Below are 26,224 nucleotides of genomic sequence, written 5' to 3'. Positions count from 1 at the left end.
TTTTCCTCATCTTGCTTTCACAGTCTCTTTGACTCCATCTACACACTTGATATTTCCTTGCCCTCACTCTGCCTACCTTCATCCTTCAGCCAACATGCACCACTCAGTACACAGCTTAGCAGACAGCTTCTTCAATGGCTAATAATGCCAAAGGGAATGTACTTCCCAGTCACAATTGAAATCCCAATGATTTTAATATTTTCCAGTGCAAAGTTCACCATAGAGACTCTTAGAAACAATGGAAGAATTTGTCAGTTTGTTTGGTTTGGTTTTCCTTAGCTAAATAATCACATTTAATAGTTCTGATAAATCATAGAAAGATAAAACACATAAGTAATTTATGGCTACTAAAGACTTCACTCAAAAAAAAAAAAAAAAAAAAAAAAGCAGAGATATGTACAGTATAGTTGTGACCTCACTTTACTTACTTTATAGTCTTTTTCTAATCTAACAACCAACCAATATGAAACCATATTCCACTGGAAAGCTAGTGAGTAAAAAATAAAAAATAAAAAATAAAAAAAAAAAAATCAAGGAGAAGACATAAATATAAAAACAATAAAATAGACAATATTTTACCTGTCATTTTTTTGCAAAAGGATTCTTTACGCAGAAACAGGGGGAAAGGAAAAGTGAATTACTGGGGAACTTCAAAGGAGAACAAAAAGAAAAAACCTGAGGAAGGACAGAAGAAAGGTGCTGTTCCTTAAGAGAGGAAAGGCAGAACAGCTTGCCATAACCTGAAAGCTCACTTATTTAATTACCCCTGAAAGAGGCCAAGTCTTATGGCTAAACTGGCACATCCAGCCACAGACTGGGGCTATAACATCACTTGTAGCTGCTGACACATCCAGAGACACCGGAGCAATGTGACCCAGACAGCAGCAGGATGCTCATGCTTTTACCTCCTGACCGAGGTTCAGGACTACAGTTTTGCACAGATGCCTGAGTACCAGCAGCTAGCAGGGCAGGAAAGCACTGAAACGCTGACTAAAAGACCTGATGCAGGGAGACAGAGCACATTGTTGCTCTTGGCCACAGAAACTAACCTCTCAGCTCCAGTTTGGAGCAAACTGCCAAAAGCCAGCTGGCATTTGGATAGGACGTAAGCTGCACTGCAGGGAACAGCACTAGGGCGGCATCACCTTCCTATATTTCTGTCCTGTGTGGCTGTCCTATATACCATGCTAGCTGGTACAGTACTCGTGGAAGCATTGCCCTTTCCAACAAAATATGAAACCAGGATCATATAAAAGGTTTGTAGCAACCTTTTACTATTCATCCTCACAAGCCACTTTTTGTACGGATGCAAGCTGCAACTGTGTTGTCTTGGCAATGCCCAATCCTGTTAATGCTGCCTACCCAGTTCAATTTCCCCTGCTCTTCAACCGGCTGTGGTGTTCTTCATTTTCTGTCTTAAATTGTTAGTTAGCAGTGTTATGTACTGTTAAACTGTTGTCACATCCATCCCAAAGGTGGTGGTATTTCACTGACTGATAAAGCGTGATCCTTTAATTTAAAACTTAAGGGACAGATACTGATAGCACTTTATCCCATAAGGGAATCTACCCACTCAGAGGAAGACACTGTTCATTATAAATAAGGTTATCAGAATCTAGCCCACGTGGCACTGAGGTAGAACATGTCACTATATAAAAATGTTACTTTTATTATCAGTTTTGCTATGCAGGTATTGACAGGTAGCTGTGATAATATAAAAAGCCCAGCACTTGACAAGAGAAAAGAATTACAGAGTAGGTGAATACTACTATTATAGGGGTGGAGGGAATGTGGTTGTAAAGAATTCAGGTAGTATCTTTATGTTGTTGGAAGAAATAAAGTCTTCAAAATGACAGAAAATAATTGCCTAATAAAGAGTTATAGTACTGCCCTAAGCTGCAGAATGAAACAATTATTTTTATGTAGCTCTTCGTCTTTAGAATCTTAAATTCTTTTTGTTGTTCTCTTGTCTTCCCCTTGATCTGTTTGAAGACTTTTTCCTGTACATTTAACAAGTATTTCTTGTTTATTTTCTCTCCCTCCTCCCCGCGCCAAGCTTATCTGTGCTGCTTCTCTGTAACTCACCTTTACAGTGCTGTTACCCTACCAACTGTAACGTCGCCTCCTGGACCAGATCATTGCCACCATCTGTTACCCAGCACAGTTGACATATTAACCTACAAATGCCCCCCTCTTGCTCCATTATCCTCACAGGTCAGTGTGGTTCACTGGTACCCTGTGATAGATGATGCAATAGCAGAGGAGATCTGAGCATCAGTGGCAGGAGGCTGACTCTGAACCTGATCAGTTTAGGCAGAAGGGATTTTGTGTGATCCTAAAATGCAGCTGTAGTATAAAACAAGAGATACTTCTTCATGTCTGTCACGGTGAGTGCAATATCCCGAATGAGCTGAGACACAGTGGGCAGTTGCTCATTTAATTAACCTGTCATGACTTGATCAGGTTCCAGGGTCTAATGTCATTTGAGAGAGTTTTCACGTTGCTTCACAGATGAGATCACCCTTCCTGGAGAGAGTCTGTGAGGCTGTGTTTCATGCGTGAGCCCAAACCCATCTCACCTCCATACCGCTTGGGTACTCACACATATCCAGAGTGCAGCACTGGAGAAAGCTTGAGCTTTTCCTATCCATTCCTGCCAGCTGGGTAAGCCTGTACTCCTGAACATGCCAAAAATCTCCAGCCATGCCCCAACAGGCAGAGGTGCTGCAAGCACACGGTAAGAAACGCAGAGGCTGGGCGGGTGGTGAAGCACTACAGGCACCACCACCTACTCTACATCCCACATGAGGTGCTAGAGGATAATCACAGGTTCAGATTCCTCACCCTTTTCTGTAAGGAATTTTAAAATACCATGCTTTTTATAATTATATGATTCACATGCATATACTTCTCCCTCTAATATTAAGTGGGAAGTTTCGTATTTTGTCATGTTAACAGCCTACGAGTTGAACCCCTTTCTTGGTGTTCTGTAATAAAGCACAATGCCCAGTTCAGCCCCTTCCCAATCACAACTTAAAAACTTCAGCACTTCTGAGTGGGTGCAGCAACATGGAGTTCTTCCTATGCCCCAAAACGTATGAAAGTCTTAGTTAATGTCACCAACGTACACAGTGCTCATATTGTGTCCTTTAAAATTGACTCCGCTGCAAATAACATAGATTTTCAGTAACACTGTAACTTGCATGATCTCAATGAGAGAGCTTTTTCTTCTCTATTTTCCTGATTAGAAAAAGGAAAATAATGCAGCTGAACAAAGAATACAAAATGGATAATTTAGCCTACAAATTTTACCCTAATTTACTCGATCCTAATTTTCTGCTTTTAGAATCCTGGCAAGAAGATAATGATTTCCTGAGTGTATTCATTATCATCTCTCTCAATTATTTTGTAGAGTATTTAAAATTCAGTATTCAAGCTGTACAGTTTAGTTGCAACTGGTCAGTTGCATCACATGGCATCTTGTATGTTCTTGGACTGGTAGATGACCAAGCAAAGCAAAAAGTATGTGGAAATGCCAAAAAACTAGTTCTGCACATGGTCATGTCAACTTGGTAAGTTCTTTGTACAGGTATTATTGAAAATAATATTTCTATTACAATGATAATGACAAAAGGAAAAGAGACTAGAAATGGGAACCAAACTGCATGAGTTTTTGAAGAAATATTTACTGAAAGTGATTTTCAATATTCCCTCCAATTAAATAACAAACTATCCATCATATTCAAAAGAGAGGTTTGGCTCTGGCTAGTGATATTCTGTGACCAAGGCATTCACCGTACCAAATACCAAATTTTCTCAGTGATTGATCAATGAACTAAGTATGGATTTCAAAGGTTAGGGGTGGAAATAGATTATGACTTTTGTTGCCACTCAAAAATGCATTACACAGATTACAACAGACGTTGGAAACTTTCCAGTCAGCTTGTTTTGTGTCCTGCTACACTTTGATAGAGATTAATACTTTAACCCTTGCAAAGAGAAAATAAAATGCCAAGTTACACAAACACAGGATCACATTAAGAAACAAGAAGGTCATATATTCAGGAAAGCTACATAGAAAATCTTTAGTCTAAAATTTGAATAATTCAATTCTGAGCTTATTGATTTTAATGGGCTTTGGACTTTGCCATTATTTCTGTTGAGATGACAATATCTGTAGAACATCCACATTTACAATTATGACACTGAGTTATTGTTTGACAAGTGTTTCTAATTTTAAAGGGAAAAAAAATGTGCCATTAATTAAAGATTATTCCTCAACATTAATTTTATGAAGTGTGCTGTAGAACTCTTTAAATTAAGGAAATCCATGCCAACAGAGTGCCAACAAAGAAATTGTCGTGGGTTAACAGCCCTGCCCAAAGATGAATAGGAGACATCTCAACTTCCTGTTTAGTTTTGACTCGGAGCTGATCAACCTTCTCTTAATACTGCCATCTCAGCAATGTGCTCATCTAAAAATAAATTTCAGCTTCACTGCAAGTTAGATTTTCTGGCTCGAACGTAATTTTTTTGTGTGTCAGGGTGGCAGTACAAAGGACCAGTGTAAAACAATTCAGCTCTTTGTTAGCCACTTTACATTGGTATTAATAGGCAGAGATTTTTTTTTTTTTGATTTGCTTTTTACCTGGATGATTGGAATTTCAACCATCTGATTCATTTGGGGAAAGCCATCGGGAAAAAAAAAAAAAAAGAAAAAAGAAAAAAAGAAAAAAAAAGCCTAATTCCCTAACTCCTGTAAACTTCATAATAGTGCTTTACTGCACCAGAAAACCAACTGAAATGCGTAACGCGAGTTAAAATATAAGCAAAATATATAAACAAAATAATAGAACAAAGAACTTCATGAAACTTTTGCTCTTAGAATGCGCAAGAATGCGAAACATTTGAAGGCAACTTTAGAATTGCTGCTAATTTTACACAGCTAAGATATGGAACAACAACTCTGTTGTTCTCAAGAATTATGTTGTCCTGCCTCCCAACATGGAGCTTAACCAAGCAATGGAGAAGTAGCTAGCTTGGTTTGTTACTGTCCCACCTAAGGGATATTGTCTGGAGGGAACAGTCACCCGGTAGCAGGAATGCAGGGTTCTGTCCTGATCAAATGAATGTCCAAGGAACCATTTGAGGACAGGATCAGATCTGAATAAATATCAAATGATAAATCAGGCCTATCAGAGGCCTATAAGGCCCCAAAGCCAGCCTTTTCCATTAATGCAGCCAAAGAACATTCCCTGACACCTGGATCACAGTGAAAATAACCTGTTAATTTAAGTAATTGGAAGTTATTTGCATTAATTTATGTAATGTAATTATGTAAGAGGATATAATCCTTATCTTCCTTTCGTTTCTGGCTACCTGTTTCTATAAAGTTTACATACTGTTTCTGTCTGTATTTGGAGAAACAGTGTCTGCATTCAGATAAGCAGTTTTTATTTTATTTATTTATTTTTGTTTCATATTGTTATAAGGATGATTTCAAAGGAACTGTTACACTGAAAGAATCCCATTCCTTTGGGTCTTGAGATCCTTCAGCTCAAGTGGTAGAAGCAATTGCTTTGCACACCATCCTAATATATTTCTCCAGAGTATACAGAAAGAAACTTTTTTTTTTTTTTTTTTCTGATCTGCATAGTCTATCTGTAAGTAGTAAGTGCAGAAGACAATGTAAAAGAAGAATATTTTGGTAACCACAGTAAAATCCCTGGCCACAGAGAGAGAACCCAAACTCTAGGGATGCTAAGGAGCTTTTAACCTGCTTAATAAAAATAAATCAATAAATAGATAATACTAATAGTAAGGAAAAAAATCTTAACAAGAAACAGAGAAAATACACCCTCTGGAGGAAGACCGATACCATCTGGGAAAGATGTTAAGCGTGCCAACACATTTCTTAGCTGTACAGAAAAGTAACATAAATGCAGAGAGTGATGAGTACAGAACAAGTCTGTGTGTTCAAACTGATTTACTCCAAAATACAAAGAGTTTTGCTAATGTTCCTTGTGCAGATGAAGAAAGACGTGCACATCTACGTACACATACTCATAAAAGCCAACTCTCAGTGGTGCACCTGAGAACAAAGTTGATGTGTAGGCTTCAAATCAAGAGCAGGTTTTTATAGTCTCACATATCTTTTCATGGTTTTAATCGCTGCTGACTTCAATAATCCACAACATACTCTGAAAATTACTCATTTTCTCTTTCTCAAGCCTTAGAAATGAAGATTTACATATCCACTGTTTATGTCTATGGCAATTTACATAGAAATTACACAGTCACAAGACAAAGAAATGAAAAACAGTACAAAGCACATGGGACAACATCTCTCAGCCTGGAGAGACATTTTCTCTGGTAATTTTCTACAAGAACAAGTAAACCAGAAATTCTGATTTATCGATCTTTGAGATCAGATTTAGGTATTTTTGATTGGCTGTTTGATTTTTGTTCTGCCTGTTTTTGCATTGTCCTTTTGAATTTATGGAAGGTCAAAGTGTTAATGCATTAATTTGAACAGTATTAAGGAGCCCCTGTCACATCTTTCTGAGTATCCTTCAAATCTGCCATCCTGTTTAATATCTGTGGCCATCATCTCTGAAAAACAATGTCATGCTGGAACCTTAAACAGCCAGACGACAGCAGACAGCAGTGGTGCTGCTTTTTCTTCAGTGGAGTTTCCCTAGGAAAGGATAAGAGAGAGAAAACCCTGAAGGGAAGAGAGATAAGTTTACTTTCTTGAAAAAATGTCCTTTACTAAAGACTCAAGCTTCAACGGATCTGACTGAATTAAACTTGAGAAGTGTGAACAACAGTTTTTTCTGGCTTGCAGCAATTTCTAACTGAAAGGTAGGTAACAAGTGTAATAGGCTTATATCTGATATTCCGGCTTTTTGCACACCAAGGACCTTCTTCCTCACAGGACATGTAATTTTGAGCTTCGTTTTCCTATAATTTTAGTCTTTTCATGCCCAAATCACTATGTCCCTTCAGAATGGTTGCACTGTGTTACTGGATTGCATACTTTAGGTACAATACTAAATGAAAGCAACATCATTCTTGCTTCATGGTTGGTAAAACAAAATGCTGTCCATATTTCCAAAATTCTCAGTTCTCTTTAGTGTATGATTTGCAAAACATTCCACAAAAGGAAGAAAAAACAACTGCAAACCTACCTCTTGACTCAAGACTTTTCTTTCAGCAAAATTTAATTAAATTCAAGTACATTTTAGTGTTCATATTTCATGTTTCTATATATACACATATTTATACACACCCTGTGTACACATAGATTTATAAATCATCAGTATTTAGACTTTACTGTGCTTTCCAGACCATTGATTTAGATTGAAAAATACCACTTGATATTTCTTAGGGTGAAATCTATCCTTGCACGATGGCCTACAAACTACTTGAGGCCCACTTATTTCAGGGTTTAAGTAGTACTTCAGTGATGCATAGCCTTGTACAAATAAAATTTTACCTGTCAGGAGCATCCCACTTCTCTTTTGATAGTTCTAACCGTGCAGTAGGACAATAAAAGTGTTTTGTAAAATAATACTACAAAATTTGATGTTTCCCTCCTTCTCAGTTATATGTATTCATATTTCAAGTGGACTTCTTTCTATTTGAAAACAAGAAAAAAGGTGATTTAAAAGTAAAATATAGTCTTTTTTTCTTTAAATTACCATTACAGATAATATAAATCCCATGCTGAGAAGCATGGTACAATCTGATGTATAAAGCAGAAGAGAATCAACTTCCCTCTTCCTTAATCATGCTATTGTGCATCCTTGACAGTAGTAAGAACACCTCGTTTTTCAGGAAACAAGTACAGGAACATCTTGAAAGATGGTTGGCGCACGCAAATTTATTATCACTATAGCTGTGCATGGTGCTTTGAGCACAGGCTAGGTTTCTTTTCCTCAGAAAAACAAACCAGATCTTATCTATTCTACAGTGTAGTCAGTGCAAGTCCTTCCATCAGCTTCAAAGCAAAGAGCCTGCAAAGAGCAGGCTAAAAGAAGATGAAATAAGATTAGAGAAATGTGTGTGAAATGGCAGTAATTGAATAACAGGGACATTAAGAAGAAAGGATTAAACAGGTTATAAATCTCATGTATAGGGAATTGCTTCGTGCACGATCATGAGTTAGTTAAAACCAATTGCTGTGTCGTGCAGCAGCTTCTGTTCCACAGCACCGGCTGGGAAGGACTCTAACGACAAAGGAAGCAAGTCTTTTTCCAAATTTCTCAGCTCTGAATGATTTCTGAACACTATGCTCTAGACTGATGTAAGAAGAAAGTGTGTGAAGTAAATTTTCAGTAATATGTCAGAATTTATCCCCATAAACGCAAGGCAAACAGTTTCAAATCCAGATGAGTAGTTTCATTCCAAATATAGATTTCTGTTTAATGATCTGTTAAGCTCTATACTTTGTCATCCCTGTGAATATTTAGATACTAATAAAATGTCTTGCACTGGTTCCAAGGTTCTTGAACATACCAATAATTATGGGGACAAGGTCTTGATGAAAATAGCTTTCAGAAGTTGACAGTGAGAAATGTTTCTGAGAAACGTGTTTCAGGCCACCTCAAAACTGCAGATTTACTGCAGGAAATAATTTCATGATAGTTTAGATGAGCACTATCCTAAGAAATAGCATCTGCTATGTAAGTGACCTGGTAAAGATAGTGAAATCTAAATACTGTGTATGTACATATACACACATCCAGATTAGCTAAGCAGTATTTATTCACACTCACATATAAATTTTACATAAACTGAAATAAACACTCCTTGTCGATTACAGATTTACAGACACTGCACTTCCTGATTTTTAAGATGAATTCTCGCAAATCACGTACTATAAGACATATAGAGAAACCAGTAGCACAAAATACCTATAGCAGAATTTCAGTCCATTTCATAAAAAAACAGAATGTGAAGATAAATTTTAAGTTCATTTATTCTTATGACTACAGTGTTGCTGCTGGAATCTGGCTATTACTAAAGGTATCAGAAAATCAGGCTGTCAGAAAGTTTGATCCTGACAACACACACAAAGTCATAGCATAGTAATAATTTCTAAGCTGAGTAGAAGTAAACAGATTTTTGCAGCCTATGTCTTTCACAGTCATTTATTCTTTTTACTTGACAATGATTTCTTGATTTGGACAAGCAGAAGACCAAAATCACATTCAAGGAATGGAGAAAGAAAGAAAGCTATTTACATGATGTCCAGGAGCACTGTCAACCTAGCTCATCTAAGATACAACAGCCAAAACTCTTTTTCAGTGAAAAAGAGAGTTTCAACGTGATTCCTGTACCTTTTGTCCCGCTGCAAAATTCAACCAAGAAAGCCAAGGAGCAAGTATCTAGACTGTGGCTCAGGTTTTGGTCACTGTTGTAGATGATGACAGCTCGAGTGTAGACAAAAAAACAAAAACAAAACACAACTAGAATAATTAATGATACCACCCGAAAACAGACTCATGAATTTACCATCTGGAAGCTTTATTACTTTGTGTGTCTAAATTATTCCCCTATGCTTAGCACAAATCTTCAGAGTAGCAATTTAATTACACAGAGGGTAAAAATTAAATTCCACGGATGATTGGAAGGCCTCCTCTCCAGTAGTGTATTGATGAATCTTAGCAGGACGATGGTATTTGGCAAGACTACTTCCTTTGCCAGAAAGATGAAAGCAGATGACTGCACCTAATCAGCACCTACTCTGCTGCTTTACCTGTAAAAGAAGAATCCCCTAACATGTTCTGCCTCTGGTTTTGCATACTATTAACAATCAATCTGTGACAGAAGTAACCCAACAGAGCTAAAAATGACTTAATGAGTCATCAAAGGCTACAAATGACAACTGTGCAGCCAGGTCATGCAGCAGACATGCGCTACTACATACGTGCACTGACTGTAAGCTGCTGCTGGCTATAAGCCTGTGTTTCAGTGCTTTACAGGGAGAGGAGTTTCTGCAGTCAATTCTTTCAATTTTTTAAAACTGATACCCCTCAGCACACGAGGTAAGTTGTTAGAGATAACACACAAACATCTCATATTACAGAAAACAAAGATTACACTCGGTTTCCCAGTGCTCCTAACGCACTGGTCAGCTCTGTGAGAACTGACGGTTCAAAACCACAGAGCAAATGAATACTTTTACCACAGTGCTTGTAGAAGTGCAGCTGTTGGCGAGTGAGGCTGGAGGGAGCAAGGAAGAAGCGTCTGACAAAAAACTGCTTCTTCACAGTTTTCACACCTGCCTTTACGCCCTCTGGAAGGGTTAAGAGTGGCAGGCCTCTCCCTCCGGAGTGCAAAACACGAGCCAGATGAGGCCGCTGCCAGCTTCAGCGCTACTCCAAACTTGCTCGGTGTTTCAGAGTGCTGCCGTTCCCTTTTGTTGTTGTTTTTAAACATCTTTGTGTCTTTGCACTTCCTGGGAGAAGACAGGAGGAGAAGCAGAAATAACACAATTATGTGAGAAAGGTCAGCCTGCTGACAGCTCCAACCTCATTTTCAGACCAACAAAGGCAGGGAGGGATAAGCACGGGGTAAGCACCTGAGTGTGCCGATGCCTCAGACCTTTTCAGATTTGCTTATTGGAATCTGCAAAACTGAAGAAACCAAAGGCTAAAAACTGTTATAAAAAGACATGTGAACATGCACGCACGTGTTATTCCTGCAGAGGGACTGTGATCTCTGTCTGGTTTTCACATATGGGTCTCATTTCAGGGGTGACTTAAGTCAACAAACAAAAAACCACAACCTCAAAATCTTCGTCCCAAATGGCATTCTTCAACACGTGGCTTCCTTCAGGCATGCATTTATCTCAGGATGGGGTTATACGTGGCGCTTGAACCCTGTCCTGTCTTTCTATTTACTAGAGCACATTTGTTTACCAGAGAACAATAGGGAAACTTCAGGTCTCCCTTTAGTCATACTTTTAGCTTGATTCTCTAAGTAATACTAGCTCAAGGAGTTCTTTAAGAAATACCTACAATATAAAAGTGTTGAGGAAAGAAGAAACCTCCACTGAAATGCTGGTGTCCGGGAGAGCAAGGGAGGGCAGTGTGCAGGGACACAGATAATTGTTAGCCTTCCTGCGCTTTCCGGAACAGATTTTACTAACCTAAAAATGTCCAATTTAATTCGTGCCGTGGAAAGCAGAACAAAACAAAAAGGACCCTGCTTCACAGAGGTGGCTTTGCATATTTGCATCCTGCAATGGCTCCCTCACAACTGCCCCTTAGAGCTGATTCTGTTTGTTTCTGTTTGCTGGTTGTTTTTAGAAAGAGCAATAGAAGACATCATCGCAGCAGCGACACTAACCAGTGCCATTAACTGTGCTTTTGTACACTGTCAGTGTAGCTCTGACACTCAGTCTTACTAACTACCTAGTAGAATTTAAGCTGGATCATTTAAATAATGATAAAGCTGTCAAGACTCTGATGTGATTTTCTTCTCAAGCAATTCACCTTCTATTACAGGTTTTATTATACTTTATAGTGGGCATCTGTAAATCTGTGGATCAGCTTAGCTCCCTAATTTACACCCATTGCACGTACTACATGGTTTTAACTGACTTACTTTAGAAGGATTCACAGTAGTTGCTAGGAAACCTTTCTGTGTTCTTTTCACTTCTTATATAGCATTAGCTTTTCAATTGATAAGGCTGTACCTTTAGGTACAGAGGGATTTAAGCAGAATCAAACAATGACAGCGGGACTGCAGCATAGATAAGCAAAAAAAAAAAAAGGGGGGGGGTTGCAAATCCTTGTTCTTTGTACAGGTAATACAGAGGATTAGAGCGAAAGAAAGGACATAGCACATTTTCCATGAATATTTCTAAAAGATATTCTGCATCATATTAAGAAAAGCAGCAAAAACAAGACTTCTTACTACAGCTTAAAGTTTATAAATTTGTAAATGACTGTAGCAGAGAAGCCGTTTCATTGTGCTACCTTTGTTACATGGCATGTCTTCCCGGGGATAATTTCTGATGGTAATATTGTAAAGCATTTTTCTGTATGAAGTAAGGATAACTAGTAACTTACACACAGCTTTGAGGAAGTAAATATTTTGCCAAAAGTATCTCTCGCAAACACATTCCCACCAAGATCACACAGTTAAGAGTCATACTTTCTCCTGTTGAAACAGCCTGATTGATGTCCTCAGGTTTGCAGAGGCACAGCATATGTGTAACACAGAGCCACAGAGAGAGCGGGGAGATAAAACAAACAAACCAACAACTTTACCCATATCTACTGTAAACTACATTGTCTTACTGCTTCTCATCTCTACTGGGAGAAAAGTCTCATCTTTCCTCAGAAAACAGCCTTTTCCCATCCAATTCAAGTATACAAATGCGGACCTGATGCATAGCAGCAATTAGGTTACTTTCAGAAGATTTTCTGTTATGCCATTTTCTCCTCTCCAAAGAATCCTGCATCTTTGCAAAAGTCTCACTTCTTTTGAAAGAAGAGCAGGCAGACTGAACAGCCCACCAAAGCTGTGCCATCTACGAACCTTCTCCTTTGCCCTGCACCCACTTGCTTCACTATCCTCAAAACCTTGTGGTGGCTGCTTAGCCAGGACTGTCGTATACTCTTGGCACTGCAACCTGTTAGCTGGAACAGCACAGCTGTCTTTAATAGGTGTCATAGTGACACTATGGGTCACAGACTCACAGAGTGGCTGAGGTGGGAAGGAACCTCCAGGGGCCACCTGGTCCAAGCAGGGCCACCCAGCACAGGCTGTCTAGGACCACATCCAGGCAGCTTTTGGAGACCTCCAAGGGGGGAGACCCCACAGCCTGTCTGGGAAGGCTGTGCCAGTGCTCTCTCACCCACACATAGTAGGAGGTTATTTTTTTCCTTCACAATGGAAAGAGTAAAGATAATTAAAAGTGTCTTTTCTATGTCTTTTTAGCCTGGGACAGCTATAAAACTATAAATGTAGGTGGTCCTGTGTTTATTTTTTCCCCAGAGTTTCTGAAAACCCAACATTTTTTTCCCCTCTGTAGTGTCCTGTAGAGATTAGAGTGTCTTATAACATGACAGGCTCACTTCTGAAAAGAATCAAGCTCATTTCTTCCAATAGCCTTATCCAAATCTCTTGGGTTAGAAAATCTGGGTTTGCATTAGCACTGTCTTGGGTAGAGTGAGATTTCTTAAACACCTACTTTCCACCAGTCAATATGAAAAAAGGAGAGAAAAGTATTCCCCAGAATCATGCTTTCAAACCAGCCAAGTCAGAGAACATACAGTATGTGAATGCAGTAAAATAAGATGGCTCTAACACCTTAATTCCTAACATATCCTGGCAATATAAACTTTTTGATTTAAAAAGACAAGAACATGAATAATTATGCATGGCTACACAGCTCCAGTGACTAGCTGTCTGTAGAGATGGAGTAAGTTGAAAGTTCGTGAAGTTTAAAGGCAAACAGACCACAAAGAAATAGCATGACTGGCCACACTCTGTAGATCATTAATTTCAACCAGTAAACCCTGTGCCAAATCCACATCACCCCTTCTTTTAAACATGTGTTCATCTAAAGCAAACATCATCTCATGCATTTGGTAACACCCTGAGATAAAAGAGAATCCACCACCTCCAGTCATAAAGAATACCCCTTCCATTACAAACATTTGTCAAATTCTACTTTTGACAAATTCTAAGTTGTCTGGTTTAATCTTCTAGCCTCTTATTTATTATCCTTTTTCCAACTACTGTTGAAGAGTCTTTAATACTCAATATTGTCTTAGCATCAAGGCATTCATTTATATACAGCAATTAAGTCATCCCTTAGTCTTGATAGGTTAAACAGATTGACTTGTTTAAGCCTTTCATAGATAGGTATTTGATCCAGTTCCTTTTTTTTACAACCATTTTCTACAACCCCTCCAGTCTTTTAACCACCTTAGGGGCAGTCACCCTATGTATGAAATGGTAAAATCAGTCCCCCAGTAATGCATGCAAGGTAAAATCACCTCCTCATTCACAAGAAAAACTCCCCGTTTGTGCATGACACTCTGGTACAAGCTCCTTTAGCAACAAGATCAGATAGAGACCTTCATATTGCTATTGTGAAGGGAGGGCTGAGTTTTTAAAAGAACTTGCATAAGTAGAGAGCTATGTAAGACATCTTTCATTATTGTACAACCATGTACAGAAAAGTTTCATCAGCATTACGCTGGCCACTAACTTTCTTTGAGGCTTATCCTTGTCTCTGATCACATCTGTTGAAACAGAAGCAACTGAAAAGACACCAAAGTAATGAAGAGCCCCCAAGCCAACCAACCAACCAACAACACAATCTCCAGACCTGAAAGGAAGCAAAAGAGCAGATGCCCATGCAGAACATATTTCATTAACTCTCTTCAGGGTCACTCTGAAAGTGGCAAAATAAATATTTTAGCATGTAGGCTGAACTTCTCTGATATCATCACAACTGACTTTGCATTTTATATTTTCTGCTGTTCTCTGTATTTCCTAGAATCTGAATTAAGTTACATATAACAGTTTTATGTTGCTAACAATAAAAGGAAAAGAGAGGAGGAGAAGAAGGAGGAACAGGGACTTAAAACATATTTCAGAGGGATCAAAATAACTCTTCATTTGAAAAGAAATTCTTTACTTAACACCAACAGATGGAAATTTAGAAAAAGTAAATTCCCAAGAATAATTTCTAAAACCCACTTCTATAGTTAAAACAACAACAACAAGCCCAACAACACTACTCTTATTTTAAATCATTTGGATCACACTGATCTGACGAGCACACTAATGAAATATACAGATGAATCTGCACATGAAATACTGCAGAGAGACAGTAAAAAAAAAAAAAGACTAACGCAAAGGAAAATTGAAGTGTCAAACTATAACAAAATGAGTTTTTCATTGGGAAAAAAACAAACTAATATAGCTACAGGAAAATTAAGGTCTTTCTCTTTCTAAAATACCACCCAATAGTTAGCCAAAATCACATTAGCTAAGAGTTTACAGAGAAGACTGCTTTCACTCAGAACTGTGCCTGCAAAGGCACTGTGAGAAACTACACAGTACTGGGCTAGATCAGCTCTCCTCTAATTTATTCCCATCTTCCTTAGAAGGAGGTATACAAGGCTGCAAAGTACAGTTTTCTTCCAAGAGGAAATGCCTGAAGAAAGTTGCTGCACATCTCTAACTAGCAACGACAGATGAAGTACTGAGCTTTTGTATGGAACTAGTTTATGCTATGTAGGTAAATACAAGAAAAACTCAGTTTCCTTCTCATAGCTGACTATATATTCCTTCTCTACCACACCTAACACAGGTGTGGTAGAGAAGGAATATATATACACCAAACGATGAAACCAATACAAAAATTGTATGCTTATGTATTATGGATGCTCTCACCTCAGAAGGGAACCAAAAAGCTCTCATTCAACCAGTCACACTATTTCCATCAACATAAGCACATATTAGCACATTAACTCTGCATGCGATACATGGAAACGCCCAGAGGTGAGCAATCCTTTCATCATATCAACTATTCACTAGCTGGGTTCACTAACTCAGCAGTAGGATTGGTGTGCTTCCAAACTCCTGTTCAGTCTTCTAGAAGCACATATTTTTATTTTTTTTTTATATATTTTTTTCTGTGATTAATTCTGATTTTTAAATTACAGATAACTGGAGAAGACCATAACTTTATGGTTTGCAACTCCCAATTTTTCCAGCCTGTCAGGTATTAAGAAATATTCTCATCCTTCACAGAAATGCTATTTGCACACACACAGACACAAAAGGAAGAAAACCTTCCCTCACAACCAGAGGTTAAAAGCACATAAAAGTAGGCTGTTGGTATACATAGATTATCCTTACACTGAAAAGACAGAAGAACTTGTATGCCTCGGCTCACTCCACTGCCGTCTCACTGATGCTGCTTCACTTCACTGCCCATTTATCGGCTCCTAAATGTCTCCACTTCCAGTCGCCTCCCAAGCATGATACGACTCCTTGCATTTAATCACAGCTCCAGATCAAGTCCAGTCAGAGTCCTTCTTAAGTCTTGAGAGAAGTGGAGGGAATCAGACGCCCGCTGAAAAAAGAGATATGATTCCCATACCCCAACTCCTCTTTCTGATCAAACTGCCCTTCAGCTTGTGAGCTCTTTTCCTTATCACTCCCTTCAACACGGCAATACTCTCATTGTCAAACGATACTAATGACTTCATGAGTTTTTCTCTAACTTCCACCTACTGTTCCCTCATCCATCATATTTTCATGACGTCTGTTTAACTGTACCTTAGTCAAAGGTTTTCCTATCTCGAATAGAGTAGCAAGTCTAAATACAGTCGCTAGGCCATTTGGGATTTTGTAACTATAAGAGGACTCCAAAACTAAATCTAAATCCTCTTCCTTGTCTTCTGTCCTCCTCCTTTTCCCCTCTCCTGCTTTCAAAGATCAGTGTGCCCCTCCATGCCCCAATGCTGAAAGCACAACAAACCCGAAGGCATCAACCAACATTGCTCACCAGCCAGCCACATCAACAAACCTGAATGCCATTTATAACAGAGGCAAAGATGGAATTGTAAAGGTAACTCTTTTGACAACTCAGCAAGTCAGCCTACCTGGGCGAGTGGTTGTGTACTCAGAAAGTTAGCCTCCAAAATACACATGTGGGATTTTTGAAGGGAAGAAAATCTTACAGAATCTGTTGATGCATTTTCCCAAATAGCATCATTGATGTGAATCCTAAGATTTAGAGCAGACTGCAGTGACATATATGGTAAGCATTTGAAAACTGATGATTAAACAAGTTTGTTTTCCTATGTCAAATGTAGACTTGAGAAGGAAACAGCTTACATGAGTAGTAACGTTTGTTTTGGATCAATACGCGGTAGATTGCCCAGTGCTGATTATTTTGAACAAATGCACAGCTCTACACCATGTAATAAAAATCTGGATGCCCTTTGTTACTCATGAAACTCATAAAGGTTAAACCTTTAGCCTGAAGGAAAAAAAGATCCTTTTCATCCAATGAAAATTAATAGGACTGAGCATCCCTCCCCTTGCAGGCAGCTGTAATTTTTCAGCTAAGAGGCACAGAGGTTTAAGAAGAATTGATGATGGAAAGTTTTTGTCACCAACATAAACACATTTTCAAAGCGGCTAGCAGTAGGCTCACACTGAGATTTGTACGTCTGAGGCGATGCCAGTGGTACTTAGCACAGCTGCTCATGGCTGTGCGCCTAATTGAATGTTGTTTGTCTCAAGATTTTCCAGTGGACCATTTCAAGTGGCAGCGCACAGCTGATGTGCCATATAACCCGCATTAACACCTCACCTGCAAAATACATAATTACATTCAAATCTGCTGATTAGATGCAAAATACAAACACATGCCAGTGGTTGCATTTCAGAAGTAACCATGCCCATCCAGAGTGAAGAAAATGAGTGGATTGCTATCAGAACTAGTCCTGCAACCTGCCTCTCCAAAAAAGATTATTGTTAGCACGTGTAGGAATCAAAACTTTTGCATGATCATTTTTTGATGATGCAATGGCTCTTTAAGGCAAAGCAAATCTAATTCTGTTTGTTTCCTATACATGTGTTCTGCATCTTAACTCTTATGCAAAGGTTTGTAAACATATTTTTGTGATGCTAAAAAAAGGAAATCTGATAAATTACTTCTGATATACAGAATGAGCCGTCAAATTGTGCAATTTATAAAAGTGCAGGCTTTTAATTTAATATCTCTTAATATAACTGCTATTCTCATTTCAATCTTTTTTACTGGAGCAGTTGCTTGTTCCAGATGTATTTATTTTTTTTAATAATTAGCATTTCCTTCACAGTGAAGTTTATGTTTGTATTAAACTAATTTACATACATTTGAAAATGCTGAATCTGAGCCATCTCTTTTTTTCCACTGGGAATGCAGTCAAGCACAGTTGCTGCCTATTTGGAAAATCTGTTCTTCTTACTGTTGCGTCTTTAGGTGGTAACATGCAATGGCTGATCTGAGAGGTCACCACAGTCACTGCTGACTTAGTAGACAAAGCTTTGTTCTAGCAGAACAGGTAGCAGCTAATGAACTCCAGAGAGAGCCTAAGCCTTGGATTTAGGAATAATTTCTGCAGTTACTTAAAACAGCATGTAGATGTTACGTAATCAATTAAATTAACATCCATAATGATAAATATATGTTTCTTAATCTAAGAAAATACAAGCAGATAATCTAGTAGTATGCAGTCCTGTTGAATTCCTCAGATTGTAAAACCTCAAATAATTTGAGGTTTTCTTGGTTACCTTCACTAAAAGAATGGATTCCAACACTCAAAAATATTATAATTGTTTCAGATATGCTACCCAAAAAAAAAAAACACAAAACAACCTTGCAAACCTACGTTATGTTTAAATGATTCCTAGTGGATAAAACCAATCTCTTGAAAGAGATTTATGACAAAGGCAAAGCTTAGGGAAGCAGAATTTTAATGAACGTGAGAACTTAAGTCTGTCCCTTTGTGTCTTCAGCCTCAGTGCACTTTGTGAAGAAGGGTCCCTGGGAGCTCTGAATAGCTAATGAAAGGCTATCTGTGTTCTGTAAAATTGTAAGAATGAGGCTTGTATAGACAATCACAAAGCTGACGCTTCCCAATTTTACAGGCTAAACAGTGTACCTATAATCCAGCTTTTCATGTAGATGCCTAAGCGTGAGATTCTTGCTGGAGAAAAAGATAGGAACAGATTTTGCTACCTATACGTATACCACAAACAATCAGCTGAAATGGGTGAACCTTTCTCCTTCAGTTACTGTAAAAGCAGCTGCTGTTACTGGAATGAACCACCTAGCAATACCTGGGGAACACACTGCTGCTGGGAAGACCTTTGAGTGGCTGGGGAAGAAGCCTCTAGCACCTTGTCTCCCCATCAGTTTATCCCTGAGCTACTGGCTTTGGAGCTGGCCATATATTCTGCAGATGGGATGCTGCTAATGGCCAGCAAAGCAGTTTTGAGACTGAGGAGATTTGGAAATAAAAGCAAGCTCATTCTCCAGCTTTTTTTCTTCCATACTTCTTACCTGCAATGCTATAGTAACTTCTTGGCATCCCCAGTATGCATTTACTGTCCATCAGCACTTTGAGGTATGTTCTTTACTCCAAAGACATGAACTTGTTCACTCCTTTTTTAATTTTTTACAACATTAGTGGGTCTTTTAGATGTTTTCCACATTTAAATCTCTTCCTTTGTCAAACTGGTTAGTGTTGTTTTAATCATTTTTGTATCTCAGACCTTCCTGATAGGTGCTTCTCAGAGAAGAATAAAAGAAGGGCTCCTTCCCTGAAGAGCTTGAAATCATTCTCATTGAAATAGCTCAAGAAAGCAGTTACTTATTCTAAAAACAGCCTTTAAAAACTATACTGCAGGAACTTGTAAATGAAACACATACATTGCACCCAATGTGATTTTTGTACCAAAACTTTCTTTGTTAAACCGATCAACCGATCAAGTTTTTTAAGACTTTCTCTTCTTGAAAGTCTCTTACCTTAATCAAATAATTGACATGTTTTATGGAGTACTATTTGTATATTTTCACTTAAGTATTTTACTAAGCATCACCTGGAAAAAAAAAAAAAGAAAAAAAAAAATTGAATTAGAGCACTTTGATAAACTAAAAAGAGAAACAACCACTCCAAGGAACTGAGTTTCCAAATAATAGCCTTTTTTATGGATGCCAGATTTCACCAAAATTAAAGTTCAGTGAGGCAATATGATAGACATTGATAATGCACAGTGATAAAGATTTAGAGAACAAATAGTGGTGTGTGTGTACTGTAGACATATGAAATTAGAAGCAATTTTTACATTTCTTATTTTAAGAGAGAATCTGTCCAAGAATTATGATTCAGACCTTTGAGATTACACTGTGCTTCATCTCCTTATGAGTGAATTTAAAGTCTTCAGTTTATTCTGCCACCCAAATTCTGTTAACAAAGTAAATAAACTGCATATTTTTTAAAAATATCATCTATTATTCTCAACTCTCATATGTCTTTTTAATTTTAAAATTAAATATTCTAGATATTAAGTTGCAAAGCACTGTCTTTAAAAACTCATTTCAATGTATTAATAAGATAAGCTACTGATTATACCAGTCCAGGTGTTCAGAGCTGCTTAGATATCTCTACGGAGCACTGATCTGTACCATGTCATCGTATTTTATCTTTTGTCTGGCTCATTTTGTCAGCAGAACATTTCAATAAGATATGAAAAAAGAAGCTTCTATGTTTCACTTTATTTCATTCATTGCTGTTCTTATCCAAACCAAAATTACAGTCTTTATTTGAAGGTGTTACGTGGGAGGTGCTGAAGAGCCCAATGAACCTTCTTTATTCCCTTTCTTCCCACTTGTGGTAACAGGTCATACTGGGGTTTAGCTACAAGAAGAGTTTGACTGGCCTCGCTTTAACAGAATAATTACAGTGCCAAAGCTATGCTGATATAACTCCCCCATGTGGATACTCTATTCCAAGGATAAAAAATGTTTTATTCTAGAATAATTACTCTGCTTTTTAATTCTATCTGAACAAAGTTACTTTCCCTCCAAAGGGAGAGGTCACATGGGAAGCATATCAAGATATCTACAGAATTTAGTTTCTTCTTGATGTCCAACCCTCATAGGGGATCCTGAGACACTGAAACAGCACGGACTCCGACTCACCAACATTCCTCCATGCTTTAGTCCCAGGAAGAGCACAATCAGCCAACTGGTTAAGCCAAGCAGCCCTCTCCACAGAGAAGAAGGGGACTGAAAACGTGATACCATGAGATATCTCAACAGCAGCAAGTGAAGTAGATAATAAATAGTTTCATAGCAGCCTGAACTGAAAGGATGATTTTTTCTCTGTGTTAAATGTGTAGGCTTTTGGTTCACTCTTTAACACACACAAATACTTAAGTTCTTTTTCAAAATGTACCTTGGAGGCTGCTCGCAGACATACATAGATCTGTCCATACCCATTTCCCAGTGTAGACTGTTTTCTAGATTTGCCAGTAATTTCTATTTTTTTGCTTCATGTATCAAAAGATTTCACACATTAAAAACACAAAAGGTTAGGTTATTTAGTATGAGTGAAAAGAAATAAGTATGGTGTTCTATTATTTACTCCAGCCTTTCTTTTTCACGTTTGAAAGAGTGAAGCTCCTCAGTAGTGTTAGGTAAAAAGTAAATAAATAAATAAATAAAAATAATACCCTAGCTTATCTAGAAATGGAATAAAAGGTTTTGTATTGCTGAAAAGATAAATAGTGTGGATTATCTATAGAGCTGCCTGATCTGAAGTAGCATCAAGAATACATTTCACTTCATCAGCATGGCAAGAAATGTTCATTGTTAGTAGCAGCATCTCCACTACAGCCTGAATGCAAACAGTTAAGTCCACAGCATCTGAACTTTCAAAATCATCAAGACAGAACTATTTTTAGCTATAAAGCTATTTTCTAGCATTTCTTTTTTTTCCTAAGAGTGCCAATTTAAAAAAAAAATAAGTGCCTTGGTTACTGCTCTGCAGCTTTACACTTCAGTTAGTAAGGTGTCACAGGTTTTAAAGACCATCTGAACTTCCCCTTGAAAGATATGAAAATACTGGATGACTTCTAAACAACAGACTTTAGGGCAGACACTTAGCTTGTGTAAATTGGTATCACTCCATTGAAGTTAATGGAATGATGCCAAGACACCAACTTTCATCTGGTGTGGTCAATTTTTTACTTCTAAACTATTCTTACATGGAGTTAGAGAACAAAAGAGTTTTAGAAGAGAACTTTCTGGGCACGGAATGACCTCCTCAAGCCTGACTGATACCATAAAATGGAACTGTAGCTGACGAACCAAACACTACACCACATTTCCTCAAAGAACAATAATCTGAAATAACAATCTATACAAGCTTACTGTTGCCAGCACTTTTTAAACATTTCCCCCTGTGCCCCAAGAGTTGAAATTCCAGGAAGTTCAACCAGCTTCCAATTTTGACTGAATTGACACCTACTCATCCAAAACATGTTAGCTACAGGAAGGAATTCCTCACTCCCTTTTGAAGCAGCAAAAAATGAAACACAGAAACCATGGCCAAACAATTTCAAGGCTTTGCAGGAACACAGAATTAAGCTGCAGCATGTCCTTGCTGTTCCATCCTGTCTTCTACTAGTTCCAGTACACAACCAGACCCAGGCTACAACTGCATTTATCATTTGCCATGACTCTGCTGAAAAACAGTCAAATACAGCCATGCATTTTCTCTCATTCAATGCAAAACTAATTGAGAAATGGAAACTCAAATTACAGTATCATTAATTGTTTCTGCCTCTCTTTGTCTTCTTATATACCTATACATGGATACACATAATGGTGTACCTATATGTATTCCTCTAAGAATGTGACATACATCAGGCAAAACGAGTAAGTTTCTTTCAATGCTAGGAGTTCTGTCAAAAGTGTTTTCTATCTTGCAATCATAAACATGTATATGCTTATACAGTATATGAAATAGATGATATACCAGTACTAAAACTATTCTACACAGTTTAAGAATATTTAATTTTGGTGTTATGTACCTGAAAACTTGTCACCACTGGAACTGCTAAGAAAATTTTCAAAAATGTTTTCAAATCCACTTAACTTTTATTGTTAGTTTATCACATGCTTGAAAAAGAAGGAAGGAAGGAACGTATGTAGTGTAATGTTAATGAACATATTCACTTTGTCCAGAAGATCCAAAATCTAGATTGAAATCTTGGTACCTTAGGAACCCATGAAAGAACTGGAAAAATACAGATCTACAAACATTGCAATACTGGTGCCGCAGCTGTCTCCATGCACTCAGCTGAGGTTTTTACACAAAATGGCAGCTGCTGAGCCACAAGACCATGGCTGGAATCAAGGAGAGAAGGAATTACCACTGTTGTCTCCTAAATACCTAGGGAGTGCCACAGCGAACAGGACTGTGGCAGTTTTAACGTGCATCTCTCTGCCATGAATATGCTCTTTCTTACTAACTACAGACATTTCAAGACAAGAAATAGACTGAATTCCCTGTTAAAACATCCAGGAAGCAGTTTTCCTGCTTGCCAGACAGCCCTCATTGACAAGTGCTTCATGTTTAAGATGATCCCTGAGCAGCTAGATTCAAAATGCCAGAGTAAACACCAGGAAAAAGACCAAGTATGAAAAAGCAGGTACAACAGTTTTAATTGTATTTTGTGTTCCTTTATAATGTGGCAGCATTACATACTGTCTGTGCATTCATTACTAACTCACAAATGGTATTGCTGTAAACCCATGCTTAAATACAAGCAACCGTGCCCCAGCACACACACACTCTTTCTTTCACTGTCCATTCTCAGCACCGCAGACACCAGGAACACCTGATGGAGCTGCAGCCCAGTCCTCACAGCAACCAGCATGCACCAAGCTGGGTTCACAGGAGCAGCCTATCTTGAAAATGGTCCTCTGATTTACAAGTGACTCACTGCTGTGAACATTGCTGTTAGTCTTTGTCAGTGCATCGTCATCTCTAAACTAGCAATAGAGACCCTCCCTAGAAATGAATGATGGGGAAGAACAAAGTGCTGATACACATAGAGAAACAGAAAAACAAAATGAGGACATAAAAGGATAAAGGGGTCTTAGCTGCAGCTAACTTTTAGTTATTGATAAGAAATATCTCAAGTTGCTTCACTGAAGTTATATCAAGGGAGTGACACATTCATAATTACACTGTGTACATATATTATTTATATGCATAGCTTATGTAATATTTTTACTAGAAATTTCCCTGCTGCTTCTTTAATTTTGTGCCAGCTCTTTACGGAGCCCTGTACTAACTATTGTCAAGGGAACTGTTTGTATTCGGTTCCCTGTGGAATGGGGTGAGGATTACATTAAGACTTTAAGAAGAGGAGAGATAACAAAGAAAAAAGGCAGTAAGGAAGAGACATGGGAAAAAACAGAACATCCATAATCTTGTAGTTCTCAACCTTTTAAATCAGTCAAATAAGGATGAACGGTAATTTAATATATTCTGAAACCAACAAGAAGTGAATTTTGGAAGGCAGCATCTTACAGAACTGAACTGCCACTTTTTGGGAAAGATTTTATAGTCCATGGTGAGTTTCTAAAAAAAAAAAAATTAATAAAGAATAACAAACAGAAGTTCAATTAAAAAAATACATTTTTAAGTTCGGGGCTACATTGTAGCAGCACATGTTTCTGTGACCCAGTCATGGGGCTGGTGTAAAACCTCACTACACAGAGGCAGTCCCACTGCCAACAGGCCTGTGCCGACTGCTGCTTTATCAAGTGGAGAAATACTAGCCCGAGTGAACAGCAGCTGCTATATATAGTGGCAGAGTACTGTAACAGTAGTAGAAATAAGCAGGGGGAAGCAGATACATTTATGGTTTCAGGCCATAACCGCGCACAGCACCACATCGTCCCAGGCTACTAATGGCAGCATGACACAAGCGTACAACTCTTGACTGTGAGCACCAGAAATCAGGTTTATGGCAGCAATTAATGTTTAACCCCCTACTATGAAACACATTGCTAGGCTTTTGAAGACATGAAAACCTTAAAAAAAAATAAATAAAAGAACAAGTAATCATTGCCTAAGTCAAGCCTGTGAACCGTGCAAGCCTCTTTGTGGTCAGAGAAGCTGATCAGGTGATCCCATAAAGGATGCCATTTCCTCCACAACAGCCAGGGGTGCATGCTCATGAATCAGGGAGAGCACTTAACCTGTATGGACCTCTTGAATGACTTACTGTACCAGCATAACAGATTTAGGAACTAGTCACAGTGCCCCTGACTCTGCCCTCTGCTGCTAGTTTTCAGTGAAACTCAAGAAATCTGAAGGTTATGGGAGACAAAGCCTGCTCAGTGTAGGGATACCAACCAGTGCCAGGAGGGAGTCAGGTTCCCTGGGTAGTCTTGAACAAACACTGGGAATCCAGGCTGGATGGAATTAGACCTGCAGTGCTTGAGGTGAAAGAAGATTAAACTCTGAACAACAATTCCAGTCAGGGAAATAGAAGAGAGAAGATGGAGTTAGACAGAGAAAAGTGACATGATGGAGTGACAACTTGCTGTGGTAAGAGGGAAGAGAGGTGTCAGGGCTGACACAGAAGTTGTAAGCCTAAATGACAGGGAAGATGATGAAACCCACTGATGGACATGTAAGAGGAGATGTCACAGAAGAGAGAGGTGCACCTGTGAAGAAGAGGTAGATCTAAACCAGCACATTGAAGGCAGCAATAACAGCAGGAAGGCAGAGAGCAGTAAGACTGGGCTAAAACCCTAAGAAAAGAAGGACTTATGTGTTGGGACCCAGGAAGCATGGGAGAGGAACAGAAAGAGACTCAGAAATAAAAGCAGATTTGTTTCCTTTCTTTGTACAGAGCAGTGAAGTGCTGAAAAGCAAAAGTTGTATTCTGCTGTCCTGAATTATTATATCCATTGTAGCTAACTGCATTTGATAAACAATGGAGTTTTGTCATGTAAGAATTGTTGGCAAAATTACTCCCAAGATAGCCAGGTATCATGTAACTTGCACTGAAATCCCATATAGAAAGATGTGTTTGACATATGATTAGGTATTAGCACCAAGAAACCAACTAGACAGCAGTCTCAGGGAACTGACCTTGGACGGTTCTTGCTGCTGCTCCGAGGTATGGGTCAGGACTCCAGGTTTGACCTTAGGAGGTCTGAAACCTAGCATGGTGAACATAAGGGGAAAAAAAGACAGATGCTGAATCCATACTATCTTCTGGAAATGTGACTTGAAATATAGATGGTAATAATCGAATTCTAGCAGCATGGGATTCAGTGCCCATATCTCGCGTTGCAAATACAAGCCTTGAGGATAGAGAATTGCTCAGCTGTGGACTTAATGCTAGACAAACAATAGAAAAGGAGGAGGAATCCCAGGAAACATGAATCACAGCAGGGCTGAGACCACACTGGGGGAGGAAACAGTTCATGAAAATTGTTGTTCCAATATATGTACCTTTCAGCTGTAAATAAATTCCTTCCTAACTTGTATTCATTGCTTGCCTGCCATCTGTTTAGTTTTACTTCTTGCTTTGCTCCTTCACAAGAGCACTAAAAGGAAGAGGAAGAGTCCCCTGAACATAAACTGCAATATGC

General features: G+C 38.4%; 1 long non-coding RNA gene across 2 annotated transcripts in view; it reads right to left on the bottom strand.

The window, feature by feature from the left end:
* Window positions 1-26,224, bottom strand: part of LOC137855980 (uncharacterized) — a 226,764-nt gene that overhangs the window by 51,885 nt on the left and 148,655 nt on the right. Inside the window, exons 4-5 of one of the 2 annotated variants that reach the window (XR_011096110.1) lie at window positions 25,719-25,789; window positions 8,766-10,465 (exon numbers count right to left, since the gene is read on the bottom strand). The exons of the other annotated variant lie outside the window; for it this stretch is intronic. This is a non-coding gene — a long non-coding RNA (uncharacterized lncRNA). Of the gene's footprint in view, window positions 1-8,765; window positions 10,466-25,718; window positions 25,790-26,224 lie in introns of those variants that run through there. 2 annotated transcript variants of the gene reach the window in all.

The sequence above is a fragment of the Anas acuta genome, chromosome 4, assembly GCF_963932015.1.
Source record: "Anas acuta chromosome 4, bAnaAcu1.1, whole genome shotgun sequence".
Lineage (NCBI taxonomy): Eukaryota > Metazoa > Chordata > Aves > Anseriformes > Anatidae > Anas > Anas acuta.
The sequence above is the reverse complement of the archived record's forward strand: the minus strand, read 5'-3'. Positions and strand labels throughout refer to the sequence as shown.